A 17,396-nucleotide genomic window follows, 5' to 3' on the forward strand; every position below is an offset into this window, starting at 1 on the left:
TGGTCCAAGTTTTTAGCGCCAGAGAAGGGCCTGCGCCGATTCTGAGGCCTGCAAGGCGCAGAGTGTGGATGCTGAAGCTGACTGACCCACCCCTTTAAGAGCTGGCCGGCGCCTGGAAGTCTCGTGGTCATCGGTAATTGAGAGCACCTGCGCTGCGCCCGTCCGCTCCGATATTGGGTTGCGCCGGAAGTTTAGCGCCTTAGGAGTCCCGTGTAACGCCTGAATTCGCGCCTCAATCACCTTTAGGGGCGATGCAACCCAATATCGCGCCAGGTGGCGATAAGTTGCGTCTGGCTATAAACTTTGCGCTGTGCCAATTCTAACGCCCCAAGCGGGGCTATACCCAATTTCTAGGCCAATGACTCTTCTGAGATTATCCTGAGTATCAAGAACATGATTTAGACTTGTTGATATTCATGGTGGAGAAAATTTGTTCACACATGCAAGTGATCACAAACATGGAAAGGATTCATTATTCATTATACAAAGGACTTCAGTTTGGGATAATTTGGTGTCGGATATTGATGAAACTTGCTCACACCAGTATCAGAAAACTCGTCCTTCAAAAGAGTATCGCACGCTGCAGTTCAATAACTTCTATTTGGAGTTTTTCTGGTATATCATGCACATTGCCAAAAAAATGGTGTGCTAAGAATTGAAAACTCTCCTTCATGATCCCTGAAGTCCGAGAATCGTTCGTGAAATTCAACACAAGCACAAAGAGCTGAATAGCCTCGGCAATGCTTAAATATCTATATTACGTAAGTGCACGTGTTCTCAGAACTCTTGTCCATAATAAAGGCATCTTTCAAAAAATATCATAAATATACACTTGTCCTGAGCCACCACATCTGCAATTACTAATAAATTTATGTCATTTTGGAGTGCATAACAAACAGAACCTTCTTGCAGTGCTGTTCCTCACTGAATGGCTTCTGCTTTGTCTTGCACAGATCTTGCATAGTATTCTATTTCTGCTTTTGTGTATTGAATCAGGTCATCTTATATTTTACTTGATGTCTCTGATAAGAATATTTGAGTGGCTTAGTACTCAGTAATTGTAGTTCAGGCTTGTTGTGAAAGATCTGTGACAGCTGATAACTTGGCTATCTGGCACAGACCATATAAAGATTCTGTCTATTAACTGGCTGTGATAGTAAAGGTGTTTTGAGCCACATTGGAAAGAGAAAAACCTGGAAAGAATTATAAAAATAAAAAAGATAGTTATGGCCGTACCTTTGTTGACCGAGTCAAGAAAGACTTGCTATGAGATCAACTCAAATGTAAAAAAAGTTATGTAGGCCTTTTGCATCTCTCTATGATGCACCACATACTGATAAAGCAGAAAAAAGGTCTGTTCTCTAGACACTAACTCAAGAATAAATCTTTGCCTCCAACTTTACATTCCATTGATTGGCACACTCAGCGAGCAAAGTGTGAAACTCTCGTATCAGTCTCTCGCTCCTCAGACACTACTACAGCTGCTGATGTGCAGGTATTCAGCACTTGTTGTTCATGCAGCTACAAAATTCACAGTATGCTATGTATAAATTTGTGTATCTGCATGAGAGGAAAACTCTGGCATAAGGAAGCTGACGCTGAGCCAGTGGGCAAAAGTTAGGAAGAGTGCCCAAAAGCTTGGCCGAACAGATGAATTTTGAGAAGGTTTTTAAAGGAGGTGAGTGAGGTGGAGCGATGGATAAGTTTAGGAAGAGAATTCCAGAGTAGGAGTCCAGGCGGCTGAGGACTACCCAAATGCTGGGGTGAAGGGGAGGGGGAAAATAGACATTAGACCAGAGTCAGAGGAATGGGGTGTTAGCAGTAGATTGAGTCATAGGGCTGGAGTCGTCTGCAGAGATACAGTGAAATAGTGTCATTTTTCAGGACTATAAGTCAAACTGCAGCCATTTCAAGACAAATTGCCTGTTTACTGTAAATAAATTTGAGCTTAGTCACTATCTCAATTTAATCAAACTATCAGTATGTCAGTAATACTCAAGTCATATGACTGCCCATAGATTGATGTTCTGTCAATGCAAGTAAGCTTTCATCATTAAAAAGATCCACTGCAACACTTTATATTCAAGGTGAGGGTCAGGGTTTTCTTCTACGCACTCACGAGCCTGTGATTTTCCTGTCTGTTCAAATGAAGGAGAGGGAAGTTTCGGGCTGTCAAGTGGACAAGCGGAAACCCCAGCCTAAAAATGTACCTGTCCACATACATGTTAGCTTTGTATTCAGAGCTAGATAAATCAAAGATTGTATGATATTAAATGAATGGATATTTAGATATTTTTGGTGCCAGGAAGTCATTATGTAAAAGGGAAACTCCGTCAACAATGACTTCAGACACAACTTTATAGCTTGTTGGGGGAATCCTGCAGGGATCATTAAACACAATGGGCTGGATTTTGATACTGAGGCGGGCTGGGGTCGTGTAATCCTCATTTCGTGTTAGCCACCTGATTCTAAATCGATGTGGGAGAATGATGCCATTTTAACTTAATTGGCCAGTTGAGTTCCAACGTGTGGGAACCCATGGCCAATGAGTTTTTCCAGTCTGAAAGTTGCTTCCGATGACGTCAAAGAGGTGCTCTTCCCTTCTTCAGGGAGGAAGAAGCCTCCCCAGCAAACTAAGGCTGTGTGGATCCAGGTGGCCCAGGAGGTCAACTCTTTGCCAATAACCCGCAGAACCTGGCTTCAGTGCAGGAAGAGATTTCATGACCTTCTGCGCACTGGAAAAGTGAGTGAATTTCCCATCATCCTCAATCTGATCCCCATTGCCTCTCCTCACCAGCACTCAGCTTTAGCAATCTCTTCCTCCACATCCCACTTGACACTGACATCCATGCACCCTTACCCATTCCCTCTCTCTCTCTAAGGTCACATTCACCTAACTATTCGACTATGCAGCCCTCACACTCCCTATCACTGTGATGCAATTACAACTTACAACACACAGGGAGGGCCCTTGATCTTGCCACCTCACTCCATCTTTGTCTCCTTCTAAGCATCGATGCAATGGATTCGCTACACTCACTCCTTCATTCTCACTCAAACTCCACTTGTCTCCCTCATTGCAGGAAAAGAGAGGTCACAATAAAAGGGAAAGAGCGAGGACAGGAGGAGGGCCACCCTCAGCAGCCCACCTCACCCCCTGGGAGGAGGTGGCCCTGGAGATCGTGGGAGTGGAGGAAGATGTGCAAGTGGGGGACGGACAGACGGGTGCATCACAGCAAGCTGGTGACAGAATAGTTTTCCATCTCTCTCATTGACATTGCATGAGTCGCTGATAATGATTCTGAAGCTCTAACAGATGGACTTATGATCATCTGCAATGTGCATGTAACCTTGGCATCACATCTCTGACTCTTTCCTTTACTCCCCCACAGGACCATCACAAGCACCCGTCCCCACTAGCCAGGAGGAAGAGCCTGAGCATCCAGACTCCTCAGAGGAAGCTGCAACCTCTGAGGGCGCAGCGTCAGCAGAATTCAGCTCACCCAGCACCAGCGCAGACACTCACACCTTGGTGGGACCTTGGCAAGATAGAGTAGTGTTGTCACCTGGCGTATCACAGCTCACAAGTGAGCATCAGCAGATTGTGGAGACAGGGACAGCAGTGGAGAGTCCTAGTCGGAGGGCACAGGATTCTGCCAGCTCGGCTCAGCTGCATGTCGACCCTCTGCCTTTGGGTCCATCCATAAGATCAGTGGTGCTGGAACTCCAGGAATGGATGCAGGAGTCTCTGGCAGGTTTTGTCTCCAGGGTCGCTGCGACTGTGGAGCGAATGGAGGAGTCCATTGCGAACATGAGCAGAGCCTTTGTGGAGTCATTGGCTCATGAACGCATCACCATGGAAAGGATGGAAACCTCCATGGAGGTGATAAGTCGCCAGAATGCAGAAAACATGGTGAGTGTTCTGAATAGAATGACATCTCTGGAGGAGCGATGGTCATCTATTGGACAGAGAAGCCAGACCTTCATGGAAGTCCTTCTGAGTAGGACTGCCAGTGCAGATACGGGTCCCCATGGCCCCCCCCCTGATGTGCAGCAAGGTGCTCTCAAGCCACTTGCAAGCGCTGAGGGGGACCTGACCCAAGAGAGGGAAGTTGGTGGCAGACATCAAGGAAGTGGGGGCTCCTCTCCAAGCGCTCACACTTCCATGCCACTGCAGAGCTCTCGGTTAGAGCCCCACCAGAGTCCCCACCCAACTGAGATCGGCGTCTCAACCCCTCCACAGCCGCAGGAGCAGCAGACTGTTGGCGAGCCCTCACAGGTTCGCAACCCCAGAGGATGCCCGCCAAAGGTGTTGAGACAGGAGCAGCAAGAAAGTGAGCAAGGGGCCTCCACATCTGCTGAAGCCACAGGGGAAGCACCACGTAGGAGCACGTGTAAGAGAAAGATACTGCACAAATAGTCACAAGGGTAGTCACTTGGGTGAAATTTGATGTTTAATATTAAAAAGCCATCAGATGAATAATGTAAATAAAAAATCTGATGGCTACTGCTGCAGTTGTGGCATGTGTCATTTCGCTAATGGGACTTCCACATTGAGGGCTTAAGATTAATTGGTATATGCCTCAGTTGAGGAAGCGCCCAGTGAAGGTGGCGAGAGGGGTTTCCCAGGAGGTCACACTGGAGATGGGTGTCAGGCTCCAAACTTCCACAGCTGTGGTTATGCCTTCTAAAAGTTCCCCCAGACCTGAGACAACAAAGTCCTGCCACCTGCAAATGATGGCTGATCAAATCTCCTATTTAATGGTTGAGCTGCAGCTGATAGTCAGTAATCCAATTGTGCTCCCGCCAGGTTTCACTGTCATGCTTCAGAACAGGCGGGCTTCACGTGGGAAAAGGGTTAAAATCACAAAGGCCTATCAAAATGGCATTATAGATGCAATTTAGTGCTTGTTAAGGGCCTTAAAGGCCTATCCCGCCTCTTGGAGGTGGGACGGAGACGGGACCAGTAGACACTATTTAATGAAAATTGTTTGGAGGCGGGATTGGGACTGCCTGCCAGTTTTTGCAATTTTAACCCCCCACACGCCTCCAATCCCGCCTCAACGGCCCGATGAAAATCGAGCCCATCAATGAGTTGCAGCAGTCTATCGATTTAGAACTGCAACAATAAACCGATTCACGGATTTCTGGGGAAATATCTAACATTCGTTAATTATGATTTTGGTTCAAACTGCCAGGAAGACTTTCAACATCAATGCCTGTAAATTATCCTTATAACCCTTATTCCCATTCCTAATCACATTAACTGCTGGGAGTCAATCCCACATGCCCATTATGCTGGAGGGAGGGAACTGCAATAACATTTCACATACTGTTCCATTTCTTTTCTGGTTGTAAGTGTTACCTGAAGCTGACTTTAGACTTTGCAAAAGAGATTGTTAACTTGAGTTTGACGAATACCTATAATTGCATTGAAATTAATCTTTTATTTGGAAGAGTAAGAGATTTTTTGGGTTTTATGAAGAGAAATTTTCAGGCTGATAACAAAGATAAACAAGTTGTAGCCTATTATTTATTTAATAAAGTATTAATGTTCCTGTGTTTAAGCCTTTTCGCTATTGAGAATTTTATTTTTGTTCATGTTGGTATATTTCAATGATCTTTCTCTAATTGAGGTTTTTTAAAAACCATTTCTAACTTCTGTTCGAGTCATAATTTACTCTGATAAATGAGTCCAAAACTAGGGACCATAGATATAAGATAGCTACTATTAAATCAAATATGGAATTCAGGAGGAACTTCTTTACCCAGAGCGTGGTGAGAATGTGGAACTCACTACCACAAGGAGTAGTTGAGGCGAATAGAATCGATGCATTTAAGGGGAAGCTAGATAAACACATGAGGGAGAAAGGAATAGAAGGTTGTGTTGATAGAGTTAGATGAAGAGGGGTGGGAGGAGGCTCGAGTGGAGCATAAACACCACCATAGACCAGTTGGGCTGAATGGCCTGTTTCTGTGCTGTTAATTCTGTTTAAACAATAAAATTTTGATTGGCGGCCCTGTCTCAAGCTGGGGGGGAGTTCTCCCAGTCTCCTGATCAATATGTATCCTTCAGACAACACCTAAAACAGATTATCTGGTCATTATCACATTACTGTTGGGACTTCGCGGTTTGCAAATTGGCTGCTGCGTTTCTTACAGTAGTGACTACACTTCAAACGTGCTTAATTGGCTGTAAATTGCTTTTGGACGTCCTGAGGCGCTATATAAATGCAAGCTCTTTCTTGTTGCTGCTGTTCCATGTTAATCTCCATACCTCTAGCAGTACTCTCAACATCCCCAGCAGTACCAGTCTTCCTGGCCTCTATCAGTATTACTATTTATTGCACGGTGGTTATTTTGACTGTAGGCTTTTTCTCAGTAAACTCCATATTATCTGCTATAGTTATGTTTTCTTATTTTGCGGTTTCGATGGTGTGAGGGTTAATTTTTTCACAGTGACACCAGTAACTCGAGACATTTTTTACGTGGAGTAGAGGTGAATTTCAAAATGGAATTGTGTTTACCTCTTACTGAATTCAAATGTTTTTATCACTACTTGTTTCACACCTTTTAAATCAACATTCAGTTATTCTAACATTTATCAGAAATTATGATTTTTAGTCTTCGTCAAGTTGATTTACCGTAATGAGGTTGGAGCTCATTAATAAGACTAGAGGAGTGATGAAGAACCAAATCAAAAACGTCTTTTCTCCCCTTGCACCAAAGAAGGTGAAAGTGTTCTCCGTTCTTCATTATCTTGTGATGTCTTGGCTCAGTTCTTGTTCTATAATTTTGTTTTAATTTTCTTTCATTTTGCACTTATGTTTCACACTGCACGTTCATCCATTTGCCTTTTGACTATGCTTCCTCTCTCCCCTTTCCTTCATCCCTTCCCTTCCTTTCCTCCTTCATTTCTTCTTCCTCCCCCCCCTCACCCTTTCTTTCCTTCTTCATTTTTCTTCCTCCTCTCCTGCACTTACTACACTCCATAGGAACTGCCTTTGGGAATGATGATTGTAATTTATGTATGCAATGACTTGCATGTTGTTCAAGACTGCTAACTAGTCTTGGCAAACCTGTATTGTGCTGATAGAAAAGTTCATCCTTTCATACAACAATCCTCTGTAACCAAGGGAAAAAAGTCACCAGCTAAACACAAAAATGACAGACATTGTTAGATATGATATGCTGATGCTAAAATGTGCTAATCTAGACACGATTATTTAAATGCCATTTCCTATAGAAATCGTTTGCCAATCCGAGCAATGCTCAAGTGTTTGTGATCATTATTTTCACTGGGTTAAATTTAGTTTGTGTATTAAATGTACATTTTATTTTTCATATTTCAGTATTTCCCATAATCTAGTTACTGGGAATGTAAAAAAAACATTGAGACTGTTTACATTAATATTTCTGACCTGTATTACACAATAATAAAGCAATATTGCTCAGGCAGCCTCAAGCTGATAGCTAAATTTAAATTTATCCAGTCCTAGAGATACCACTGGAGCCAATGCACAATCCATGAAGAAACTTGGCTTCATGCAAGGCTCATGTTTAAATGCATCTTTAAGGTACGAGATAAACAGAAAATATTGTTAAGAACTGAGGAAATACTTTATATTCCACTTACAGTATTTGGGTTTCATGATTTGTGGGTTATCTGTTCATTATGGGTTTTTTCCCCATTCCTTTTTTATTCTAAATTTACACAAAGAAATGCAAACAATAATAAAACCAATCCAGTCTGACTTTAATCACAATATAAACCAAAAAAGATATCGAGTAAAATTACAATGTGTATAAATATACTGTTTGCATACACCTGCTCCTCCCAACGAGCAGAAGAGACAAAAGAAAAGTTAAAAAATATATATATTTAATTTTACATTTTTAAATCTCCAACAACCATTAAAACATGAAGGAATGAGGCTCCACGCTTCTAGTTCATTTTCAGTGCCAGAGAGGTTGTTTGGCGGTAATTAACACTTATCATGTTGTTAAAAGGATATCTAGACTGGAATGGACAAGATTTAATTTTCTGTGGCGAGTTTAGTTCGTATCTACAGTGCATATATAGCAACTTCGTGCCATTTCAGTGGTGAGGCAGTCAGCGAGATGCCGTTTTCATGAAGTTAATGCTGGAGCGGCGCAACTTGGACAGCAATTTTTGGATATTTGAGTTTAACTGTGTGTCTGCCCCTCGCCAGAAGTTGCTGTACCATTTATACATAAATAATGGCGAGCACCATTAGCCTCACTGTTATTTTGACAGGAAAATCTGGGCTTATATATTCCATTGGCCCGGATTTTGTGGTCAGCGGTGAAGAAACGGTGCTCGCCGTGCACTACGCTTATAGCTGCCCACAGACTTTTTTGTGGGTTTTTGAGCGGCAACTTGCTGTCATTGGGTGGCTGATCCAGCGTGGCGCCCTCTACAGGAGATCTGTGGCGTGAGAGAGCTGGGCATGCAACAGGGAGGCTTTTCAACCAATCACATTGAAGAATCCTCAGAGAAACCAGGAAGTATAAATTCAGATATTTAATTCATTGTAAAATCATGTACAGAAAGCAAAATAAAGAAAGATGGGATTAAGAGAGAGGGATAAAAGAGAAAGAAAAAGTAAAAAAAAAACATTTATTTTAATTTTACATTTTTTTAATTATCCAACAATAATTAAATTCTGAAATAAAACCGCACTTACAAAATTAAATTTTCAGGGCCTGAGGGGTTGTTTGGCAGTAATTAAGACTTATCACGCTGTTAAAAATTCACTTAGACCTGAATGTACCAGCATTCTGGTGTGTTTGTTGGGTACGTACAACAACTTCATGCCCTTACGTGGATTTCAATGCCGAGTCTATTGGCGAGGTGGAGGAGCAGAGTAAATCGGACAGCAACTTCCCGATGTCGGCCTTTAACTATTGCATGTGCGGACTCCGGGAGTTGCTGTCCGATTTACTCCATAATAATGACCGTGAGCGCTGTTCGTCTCACCATTATTCTTAACGCAAAATCCGGGCCAGCAGAAGTTTCTATGTCGACATTTATAATGGAAACTGTCTAGGTAAACTTGTGCAAAAATGACGCCCTCCTGCCAGTGGCACAGTACCTCCACTGGTAGGAAGTTATAATAACAAGTTTACATGCTGAGTTTTCCTTATAAGCACTGACATTAAATACAGAAAAGGTCGAGGGAAAATGACGGCAGGCTTAGGATTGTATGTGTATGTGGTGTGTGTTCCACTATAATTCCCCGAATTGTGGTTATACCAGTCGATGTACTGTGTATATATAGATATAATAATGGGACTCGAGCAGCTCATCTCGGCTTCTTTCTTGTAATTTATCTGCGTACTTGCATCTATCTAATGATCGGATCGTGCATCCAGCTCTTTGGGTTTCGCCAGCAGTGAAGAATATAGCGAGAGGTCGGTGCTGAGTGTTACCTGAGCTCTGTGTGTGTGTGGAGCTCTCTGCCAGTGGGAGGCACTTGGATCACAAATACTCACACTCACCCTCACTCGCAAACCCCCCCAGCGCCGGAGACGGCGGGCTGCTCGCCTCTGCCAGACAAGCCCGACCACACTCTGGCGAGCAGAGAAGGCAGCTTGACCGGGTTCTAATTTCATGTCTGCGCTCATGGACTGGGTTAAAGGGTGACGGCGTTAATTGAGAGCTTCTGTGCAACCAGTCGAAATGATTCACTGTTTCAGCAGATCCAGGTATTGGGACTGTCCAGCCTTTTTTTTTTCATTTTCTCATTGCATTATTTTAGAGCTCTATTTTCATATTTCCTCAAACTTTAGTAAAAATAACTAAAGTGCCTCTTAAAGATGGAAAACATGACAAAGGAAATACACTTGAAAGCAAAAATAATTGGATGTAATTAGTTGGTTTATTTGGAAGATGTTTAATTATGCTTGATATGAAAATGGATGATTTACTCTCCCTTACCAACAAGGGTTGTCGATGATGATGTGCCATGTATTTTGGGAATGATGTGCAGGACTTTATGCTTTAGTTTTCTTGGATTCATTGATTACAATTTGGGTCCTGAGTTCTCTCTGTCCTGACAGCTGCACCTCAGTAAAATCAGTGTAGTGCAGAACCACTCTGCTGTGCCAAGTGTCTCCAAACCTGTAATGTCTGCTGTTGTTGGTGTGAAATTACTAATTCTGTTTAAAAAGGCATTTTCTCTCCCCGCCCCCCCTCGAGTGTTTTTGCTTTACAGATTTAAAAGATCGGGATCTCAAAAAGGAAGCTATTGATGGAATGTTTTCAATTTTCCTCCTGGTGTATTAATTTAACCGAAGGCAGACAGGCAATGTAAGCATCACCTAGCCTGAAGATGTCTGACAAAAAGATCCAGCCGTCAACGTGGTCACAGTTTAAAAATAAATAACATATGGGCATGTATTGCACGTCAAACATTACATAAATACCTTGGGAGCCTGTTCCGTGATTGACATTCAATGCGCAAGAACTTCTTGAGGGTCATCTAGGGGATATTTTCCACTGTATTGTGGTTTATCCACAGATAGTTCATTGCCAGGCACATTAACTTGAAGTTTGACAGACAACCTTTTCCCTCCCCGTGTGCTTAAAACCATCTAGTGCCCACAACTGAATCTGTGGCCTTACGCTCTGGAATTCCCTCCCTAAACCCCTCTTCCTCTTTTTTAAGTCGCTCCTTAAAACCTATCTCTTTGACCGAGCTTTTGGCCACCTGTCCCAATATGTCTTTGTGGCTCGGTGTCACATTTTGCCTGATAACGTTCCTGCAAGTTGTTGTTATTGTTGTGGTCAAAATCTAACCTAGTCATAGAAAAGATAAATCAGGAAGCTCACTGAGATGGGTTATGTTAATCGAGTTTGTACAGTTCTTCGCTCACATTGTTTGATCCTGATAATTGTAAACTTGGATTATGTGCAATGCAGATAATGGCTGTGGCACCTGTTAGAATAGAAAATGTTCTCGTGCAGTATTAGAAAAACAGGTTATATTGTAGAAAATGGTCACACTTAGGCTTAAGCACTTCTCTTGTACGTGGCCTGTGATGTATCTTTAAATAAATAGCCTACATCCCTTGTTATTTTTATTGTTCGAATTATAAAAACAAAATGATCTATGCACAATTAATTTCCAACATTCTCAGACAGTTTTGAGTGGTTCTCCTAAAAGAAACAGGTCAGAATAGTAGATTAATTGAGCACGCTTGGGGATTCCTTAATGAAATGAGCTACGGGTATTTTTGGCGGAGTTTTAGATTATGCAGTTGCCATGTATACTGTGCACCAGGAATGAATTAGACACAAATAAGGATTCTTAGAAGTAATTGAATGAATGGCCAAAAGTAATTTTGATGGATATATAATCTCAGCTCACTGCTGTGACATTGACTGACTAAACATCATTAGTCTGTTTTTTATTGTGCAGTATTGGGAAGGTTCAGATTCGTGAGTGCTTCTTTGAGTTTCTTCTAGCGTTAGCCTTTTAAAATGCAAAAAGGGACATTAATAAAGCAAAAAATATTAGTGTAAATATCCAGATTATATTTGATTATTTATATTTGTCATTATTGGTATTGAATTTAATTATCTTTGTAAAATAAAAATGTGCTTTGGATCTGTCCATTAGCTTACATCTCGGTTATAATGGCTGCTGTCTTTTAATATTGGCTGCATTTTATTAATATTATGAATTTCAAAAGTTTATTTGACAGCTTTCCAGACTAAAAAAAATGAATCTGCTGTGAATATGTAGCAAATATTTGAATGTGAGCTCCGTTAGTTTTAGAATTATTTTCAGAAAACTCTACTTTGGAGGACTAACGGAAATAATGGGGGGAATTTTATCAATGGGGGCGCGTTGGAGGCGGGGCTGCTGCTTGTCGGGTTTCAGTCCCGCCTCCATTGACGTCTGGCCAACCCACGCTATTTTCCCTTGATTGACCTTGTTAAGCCCGCCTTGCGGGTTTCGCAGGCCAATTAAGGGAACACCGGTGACAGAACGTCAGTGTATGATGTTTCGTCTGTCAATTTTTGACAGATGAATTGTCATCATTTGATAGCTTTGAGAAGCTGTCAAACATTGACATTCTCTGTTGTTTGGTGAGTTCTTGTACTCGAGGCTCACCAAAGCTATTTCCTGAGCAGAAAGCAGATGGCTGTTGCATCGGAGAATGCAGCAGCCATTCTGTCATCACTGCCGTGGAGATGCCGGAGCCTCTGGTTCCCCAACAATTGAAGCCTGCAGGAAGAAACAAAGGTAAGTAAACTTTTTCTAACACACTTCACTCACCTCACATACTTACCTCTCCACACTTGCACCCATTACTCACCTCCACAGCGCACTTTTCGACCCCCCGCAGACCCACTACTCGCTTCGCTGACCCTGGCGGGGTTTCCCAAGGTCAGGAAGCCCGCACCTCTGCTGGAAAACATAGAAGATAGGAGCAGGAGTAGGCCATTCGGCCCTTCGAGCCTGCTCCGCCGTTCAATGAGATCATGACTGATCATCTAAATTCAGTACCCTGTCCCTACCTTCTCCCCATATCCCTTGATTCCTTTAGCCTTAAGAAATATATCCAACTCTTTCTTGAATATATTTAATGAACTGGCCCCCACCGCCCTCTGTGGCAGAGAATTCCACAGGTTCACCACACTCTGGGTGAAGAAATTCCTCCTCATTTCAGTCCTAAATGGCTTACCCCTTATCCTTAGACTATGACCCCTGGTTCTGGACTCCCCGGCCATCCGAAACATCCTTCCTGCATCTAGTCTGTCCAGGCCTGACAGAATTTTATAAGTTTCGATGAGATCCCCTCTCAATCTTCTAAACTCCAGTGAGTATAAGCCCAATCGACACAATCTCTCCTCATACGTCATTCCTGCCATCCCAGGTATCAGCCTGGTGAATCTTCGCTGCACTCCTTCCATGGCAAGAACGTCCTTTCTCAGGGAAGGCGACCAAAACTGCACACAATACTCAAGGTGCGGTCTCACCAAGGCCCTGTACAACTGTAGCAAGACATCCTTGTTCCTGTACTCGAACCCTCTTGCTACGAAGGCCAACATACCATTTGCCTTCTCACCTGCATGCTTACCTTCAGCGACTGGTGCACAAGAACACCCAGGTCTCTTTGCACTTCCCCTTCTCCCAATCTATTGCCATTCAAATAATCTGCCTTCCTGTTTTTGCCACCAAAGTGGATAACCTCACATTTATCCACGTTATAGTGCATTTGCCATGTTTCTGCCCAATCACCCAACCTGTCCAAATCGTACTGGAGTTTCACGACATCCTCCTCACAGCATACCCTCCCACCCTGCAAATTTGGAGATATCACATCCAATTCCCTCGTCTAGATCATTAATATATATTGTGAAGAGCTGGGGTCCTAGGACCGATCCTTGCGGTACCCCACTAGTCACTGCCTGCCACTCGGAAAACGACCCGTTTATTCCAACTCTTTGCTTTCTGTCTGCCAACCAGTTCTCTATCCAAGTCAATACCTTGCCCCCAATCCCATGTGCCTTAATTTTGCACGCTAATCTCTTATGTGGGACCTTATCAAAAGCCTTCTGAAAGTCCAAATACACTACATCCACTGGTTCTCCCTTATCTATTTTACCAGTTACATCCTCAAAAAATTCCAGTAGATTAGTCAAGCATGATTTACCTTTTGTAAATCCATGTTGACTTTGTCCGATCCTGTCACTGCTTTCCAAGTGCTCTGCTATTATATCTTTTATAATGGACTCTAGCATTTTCCCCACTACCGACGTCGGGCTTACCGGTCTATACTTCCCCGCTTTTTCTCTACCACCTTTTTTGAATAGTGGGGTAACATTAGCTACCCTCCAATCCATGGGTACTGTTCCAGAGTCTATCGAGTTCTGGAAGATGACCAGCAATGCATCTACTATTTCTAGGGCCACTTCCTTAAGTATCCTGGGATGTAGATTATCAGGCCCTGGGGATTTATTGGCCTTCAGTCCCATCAATTTTCCTAACACCATTTCCCTACAAATACTGATTTCTTTCAGTTCCACCCTTTCATCAGACCCTATGTTCCCCGGCATCTCTAGGAGGTTATTTGTGTCCTCCTTTGTGAAGACAGAACCAAAATATGTATTTAGTTGGTCTGCCATTTCTTTGTTCCCCATTATAAATTCCCCTGATTCTGACTGCAAGGGACCTACGCTTGACTTCACCAATCTTTTTCTCTTCACATATCTAAAAAAAACTTTTACAGTCAGTTTTTATGTTCTCTGCAAGCTTACTCATATTCTATTTTCCCTTTCTTAATTAATCCCTTTGTCCTCTGTTGAATCCTAAACTGCTCCCAATCCTCAGGATTATTGCTTTTTCTGGCCAATTTATATGTCCTCTCCTTGGATCTTATGCTATCCCTAATTTCCCTTGTTAGCCACGGTTGAGTCACCTTTTTTGTTTTTTTTATGCCAAACTGGGATGAACAAATTCTGTAGTTCATCCATTCGGTCTTTGAATGTTTGCCATTGCCTATCCACCGTCAACCCTCTGAGTGACATTCCCCAATCAATCCTACCCAACTCGCTCCTCAGACCATCGTAGTTTCCTTCATTTAAATTGAGGACCCTAGTCTCTGATTCAACTACTTCATTCTCCATCTTAATGAAGAATTCGATCATCTTATGATCGCTCCGACCCAAGGGGCCTCGTACAACAAGATTGCTAATTAATCCTTTCTCGTTATATAATACCCAGTCTAAGATGGCCTGATCTCTGGTTGGTTCCTCGACATATTGGTCCAGGAAACCGTCCCGTATGCACTCCAGGAATTAGTATTGTTACTAATTTGGTTGGCCCAATCTATATGTAGGTTAAAGTTGCCCATGATGACTGCTGTGCCCTTATTGCACGCTTCTTTAATTTCCCTTTTAATGCCATCCCCAACCTCCGCCTTACTGTTTGGAGGTCTATATACCACTTCCACTAACGTTTTTTTCCCCTTAGTATTCCTCAATTCTACCCATACAGATTCCACATCATCAGAGCTAATATCCTTCATTACAATTGTGTTAGTCCCTTCTTTAACCAGTAATGCTACCCCACCTCCCTTTCCTTTCTGCCTATCTTTCCTGAATATCGAATACCCCTTGATGTTGAGTTCCCAGCCTTGGCCACCCTGGAGCCACGTTTCCGTAATCCCAACCAAATCACATTCATTTACCTCTATTTGCGCAGCCAATTCATCCACCTTATTACAAATGCTCCTCGCATTAAGACACAAAGCCTTCAGGCTTGTTTTTTTAATGCTCTTAGACCTATTAGAATTATTATTTACTGTGGCCATGTTTGATTTAAACCGTTGATTTCTCTGACTGCCACTTTTGTTTTTCTCCTTCCTATCTTTTGCTTTTATCCTTGTTTCCCTTTCCTCTGTCTCCCTCCTCTTAACTGCCTGTTAACTACCTGTAATCCCCTTACCACCTCGAGGAGACGGGACCCGCCTCCTAGGAAGATACCATGGAGGCGGGTTGGGGGCGCAATGGGTACCCGCTCCCGGTTTCTGCCATTTTCCCGGCAGTCCCGCCTCCAAACCTGCCTCCCCAGGGCTGGCAAAATCGCCCCCAATAAAACCAGAAGTTAGAATGTACAGTTTCTGAATGGATGGAATGCTCTTTTGCAGTGTTTACTGTATTGTAACATAATGGCCCGTAATTTCCGATCCCTACGACTGTGTAGGCGCTGTGTACACACCCGTCGGGACCTTGCAAGTGCCAGTTTCAGGCATGCGAAGCACATGCGCTGAAAACCGGCACTTCCGATCTGTCAAGAATCCTCTTGAGAGATCGCATGCCTGCCCTGGAGAAGGGCCTCTGCAGGTGGAGAGTTCCGCTTTCTGCAGAACCTCCGCCCGCTGAAATCCCTTAAAAATCTTACGCCTGGTAAAAGCAGGCGTAAGGCCTGCTTTTACCAGCATAAGTGTTTAAAAAAGTAAAAAATATTTTTTTCCACTAATTTATAATGTAAAAATACTTTGAAAAGAGGTAAGTTTATTTTTAGCCCTGTAAAAAACTTTAATTTTTTCAAAAAATTAAATTTTTGTTTATATGTAACTGATTTAAAAACGTAATTAAAAAAAAATTAATTAATGTTTTGATGTCTTTTTTCAGTGATCCCCATTCATACTTTACCTGTCAAAAGTATGAAGGGGGATTCCCTTCTCCCATTGGCTTGCCTGGCCCACATGATCCCAGGGGTGCTTGCGAACTGCCTGGGATACCTGGGCCTCTGTCTGTGTGTGTGTGTGTGTGTGTGTGTGTGTAGACCTCGGGGGTCCTCAGGTAAGGGCGTAAATTTTTTCCTGATGGGAGGCATCCGCACGCAGGAAGCCTCCTATCGGAAATTACAGGCCAATACATGTAGCCCTGAAACCAGTAGTTTATGTTAAAGGTAAGCCAAAATAAGTTGGTTCCTGAGGCACTCATGCAATCAGCATCATTCAAGAGGTTTATTTTTCTGTAAACCATCAATCCCTGACATGCATCTTTCATAGGTCCAATTAGCTTTTATCTTCCATTTTGACTTGTGTAGCAATCAGCGTACTACAAATGGTCAGCTGACTGACCTAGAATTACAGATTGGTTTTACCATAATGATTTTACCACAAGTTGGAATTAACCAATCAAAATAAAATATTTATTAACTGTTTCAAACCACAATAAAGCTGTGACTCAGAGACTAGCTTCACCAGATTAGGATTATTATTATGCAAAATTGTCCTTTTAATATTTATCATGTTACTGCATTTTCTGTCTTGTATTTGCACATATAATTCCATCTGAAAGAAAACAATGGGATAGAAATTCGGGTCGGAGGTTTCCCGCAGGCGCAAGCCCCCGACCTGCACTTACATAGCGCGCCAGCCGTTGTGCTGTGGGCCCGTGTGGGATTCCGATCCTGGGCCTCCTCCAGCTGCCGGTGTGCAGTGCTTGCGTATCCCAGCGGCGGAGTTAGTTCGCAGCGTCCCCTGGGATCACGTGGGCCATGGGGAACCAATCGGAGCAGGGAATCTCTATTCATAGATTTGACAGGAAGACCTGTCAAATCTATGAAGAGATTGGCCCCAAAACCCAAGTAAAACTTCAAATAATTTTTTTTTTTAAATCACATTTTAAAAATAACTATAAATTACATAAATTAACTATTTTAAACAAAAATTTAAATTTTTGAAAAAATTAATTTAATGTTTTTAATGGGGCTAAAAATAAACTTACGTTTCTTTAAAGTATTTTAAAATGATAAACCTGTGGAAAAAATGTTTTAATTTTACTTAATTAATCTCTTACCTTGTTAAAAGCAGGCCTTGCGACTGCTTTTTTCACGCGCAGCTGCTAG

At 42.6% G+C, this 17,396-nt stretch overlaps 1 long non-coding RNA gene across 2 annotated transcripts in view; it reads left to right on the forward strand.

The window, feature by feature from the left end:
* Nucleotides 1-8,947: 8,947 nt before the first annotated feature.
* Nucleotides 8,948-17,396, forward strand: part of LOC147100367 (uncharacterized) — a 92,772-nt gene continuing 84,323 nt past the window's right edge. For both annotated transcript variants that reach the window (XR_015073722.1, XR_015073723.1), the window contains exon 1: nucleotides 8,948-9,729. This is a non-coding gene — a long non-coding RNA (uncharacterized LOC147100367). The remainder of the gene's footprint in view (nucleotides 9,730-17,396) is intronic.

Source organism: Somniosus microcephalus, chromosome 26 (genome assembly GCF_052327205.1).
Source record: "Somniosus microcephalus isolate GS21.2 chromosome 26, FLI_Smic_1.0, whole genome shotgun sequence".
NCBI lineage: Eukaryota > Metazoa > Chordata > Chondrichthyes > Squaliformes > Somniosidae > Somniosus > Somniosus microcephalus.